This window comes from Rosa chinensis, chromosome 7, assembly GCF_002994745.2.
Source record: "Rosa chinensis cultivar Old Blush chromosome 7, RchiOBHm-V2, whole genome shotgun sequence".
In the NCBI taxonomy this organism is placed as follows: domain Eukaryota; kingdom Viridiplantae; phylum Streptophyta; class Magnoliopsida; order Rosales; family Rosaceae; genus Rosa; species Rosa chinensis.
This window is the reverse complement of record NC_037094.1, coordinates 49031097-49034815: the sequence shown is the minus strand read 5'-3', so window position 1 is coordinate 49034815 and position 3719 is coordinate 49031097.

Sequence of the window (3719 nt, the reverse complement as noted above, 5' to 3'; positions counted from 1 at the left end):
GCCATCTGTGGCGACGCAGAAGGTCCCCCGCCAGTAGGACATTGAGTCCCTTAGATTCTCAATCAACTTGGGCGCTCCCTGGCGGCGGCTCAGGTTCACGCACCCTCTGCAACCTCGGCGCTTCACATACACTAGCTCGTAGAAGTGAAGCACTTCCGCCACGGTAGGCCCCTCGCACCCCGACAAGCGCCACAAGGAGTTCATCGCCAACATCAACCGCCACATGTTGGGACAGATCTGCCCAAAGGCAAGGCCAAACTCGCACACAAGAATTTGGAGATTGGGCACTAGCGGGAATGTCACTCCTTGGCGGAATATGGCCTCGTGCACGGCAGCACATCCCGCTGGGAGCATCGAGGCCTTCTCATCCGCTGTCGGGGGGCGCAGCTTCACCGAGCCCGGCAACCGGAACGTCCGCTTCATCCGGTTAACAACGGCGGCATCCATCCGCCCACCTGCCTCGTCGACGGCGGTGCCATCTGAGAGGTACCACGCCGACTCGACATTTTGGCCCGGCGCTTCCCCTTCGCCAGCGGAGCCGCTAGCAGCACTATTGCTCGCCAAGCGCTCGTCGCGCCTAGCAACCTCACCCGCCCTAGAGCTCTCTGGACGCGAACCACGATCCATAGCTATTTCCCAGGGGATGGTCCGAAGTGGCTCAACTTCAAGCGGTTCTGGCAGTGAGGTTCCTGCATGGGCAGACGGACGCAACGAGTCAATAAAGGTCATATCCGCCACGCTGAACGACACGTCAGACCCAGAATCCTCACTGCTCGAAATATCTATGACGTTGGCCATCCCAAACCCTAAAACCCACATCAGTTAGCACAAATACAGATCTAACCTACTCTCACATCAGATATAGCCAAAGATGCCAAGAACAACTACCCACAAAAATACCAAAACAAAAACAACCGCACGCTCAACCCAGATTGGACCGTCTAGCAAAACCCAAAACCCCAACTTTCTATCAGACACCGTAACCTCCCTCAAATCTCTCCCTACACCCTCCGAGAATAACACAGAGGCAATATCATACCATTAACATAAATACCAAAACCCAGAAACCACCATTGCAGATTCAATGAAACAGGAAAAGGATCCGAAATACCAACCTCACGTCGAAGACTTTGGAGTGCAGCTCGTCTTCACTGACAGATTTCGTCCTCTCCAGTCCGACTACTCCACGCAAACCCGGGGATCTCCTTCGCAATTCGCAGACGAACAAGGCTCGAAGGAGGCAACTCAGATTTGAAGATTTTCCAGAAGTGTCGAAACTCGCTCAGTTCCCCCTTTTTATGTCAACATCAGGTAATCCTGAGCCGTCCGCTACAAAACGACATCACGTAACAACCGTACACGTGTCCCACGTCTCCACTAACTCCCTGGATTAGCCGAGGCGTCGCCTCGGTTACGAAATCCATCATTACTCACATTAATGACGAGAAGACGGCTAGGCTTAGCAGACAAACCTCCACACGCTAACCCTCTAGGAGTTGGCCACGTGTCAACCGTCGTCTTCTTCAGCTCCCAAGGGAAATCACCACTTAAGAAGAAACCCCAAGTGACGGAGTCTCCGCTGAGCGAAACCCCGCCAGCGGACCTTCACTTGCCATTCTCCAAGTGACGGAGTCTCCGCTGAGCGAAACCCCCAGCGACCTCACTGCCATCCAGGACGGAGTCGCGAGCGACCCCGCCAGCGGACCTTCACTTGCCATTCTCCAAGTGACGGAGTCTCCGCTGAGCGAAACCCTGCCATCGGACCTTCACTTGCCATTCTCCAAGTGACGGAGTCTCCGCTGAGCGAAACCCCGCCAGCGGACCTTCACTTGCTATTCTCCAAGTGACGGAGTCTCCGCTGAGCGAAACCCCGCCAGCGGACCTTCACTTGCTATTCTCCAAGTGACGGAGTCTCCGCTGAGCGAAACCCCGCCAGAGGATTTTCTCACTTGTCGTCTCAGGTGACAGTCCACTGAGCGACACCCCGCCAGCGGAACTTTTCTTGTCACCATCGAAGTCTCCACCGGAACTTCCTTCGTCATTCGGTAAACGGGGCGTCCTCCGCTACACAGCACACCGCTAGCGGACCCCCTTTCTCATCTGACAAGCTGCGTACTTTATTCAGCGCAACACCGCTCAATAAAATACCACCAAGCACGTCTACTTGACGCTGCTTCCTGCTACATCTAGCAGGGGGACTTCCGCCAGCGGCGGATCCCGAGGCCACGCCTCTCTGACAACGCCGCCACGCGGAGTTACGGTCAGAATGTCCCTACGGGACACGGGGACTAGTCAACAGTCTACGACAACCCTGATCAGGTACGTTGACCCCCGTCACCTGGGTGCTAAGATTGGGCTCGCAACCCAACACCCTCTGCTCCGTGCAGCGCTGCTCCGTGCAGCTCCCCCTCAACAAACAATAACAGCGACCATCCGGAGGTCCATCTTAGCCGGGGAGTGGGGACTCCCTGGGGGGCCTAGCAGGGGCCCACCCGAAAGGGCACAAAGCGTTTGCTCAGTAAATCCATGGCTGACAACGCACTGACGCTAATTATGCTTCTGCAAAGTCTAGCGGGAGAAACGCTTCAAACCGCCGATCAACTCCCCAACCAAGATTGCCCTCCTTGACTGGGGATTTGGGGGACTTGTACATACATGTGCATTTGCAAGCATAATTAGCTATAACGAGCCACGCTCAGGGTACCGCCAGGGTACCAACGCCCACCTCATGAGTGACTGGCGTAAAGACAGCTAGCCAGGTTACCGCCTGAGCCCCGGATCAACCCCAAAGCACCGCCGACGCGCCGCCACGCGCCGTGTCAAGGTAGCATCAGAAGCTACTGAAACTGGGAACTAAAGCACATCAGTCCCACATCGAAAACAAGGAGAAGATCATCCTCTTCCTCACCTATAAAAGGTCCTCTCCTCTCTCCTCATTTAGGACGCATTCAATACTTACCTACTGTTACTTTGTCAACATAAATACATTGACTAACTTAGGCATCGGAGAGTCGAAGACCGCCCAGCGCGGTCTCCCTCTGACGCCCATTGTATTTTACTTGACAGGTAACGGTAACCACCAACAGTAGAGGTATCGATCTGCCCGCCGGATCAGCGTTAACTAAAGTCCAGCTACCGCTAGACTTTTAGACATTAACAACAAGTGGTTCCGTTCGTATATTAATGAGCATGATACCTATATGAACAGAGCATGTTGATAATGAGAATGTGTCCATCTATATCAACGATAACAAGAAAATGCACATATATCAATCAATTCAGTTTTATTTCAATTATTCTGCATAAATCAGTTATCAAAGACAGTTTTTACAACTAAAGCAATTAGACCATGATCACAATGCGCTATCGGTTAATATTGACAGTCAAAACAATATTCAAAGTGGAAATACTATACAAACTAATTCCAAAGTCAAAAACTAAACATGGGTTTGTAACTTTCTGCAAGAAATTACAAACCTTAACATCAATAGCCACAACCACTTTCAGACATAATAAGCAAATTTGGGCAAAAAGGAATACCGATCAAAACACCAAGAAAGATTAACACTCCAAAGCAACCTTAGAGATCAAAACACCAAGAAAGACATCCTCTTCACCTAATCTTAATCCCACGGCACAGCCCCATCACCAAGATTAAATTCTCACTTGTTCAATTGCAGTATTCCAAGATCAACTTCTTCCAACGAAGAAGTTCACCC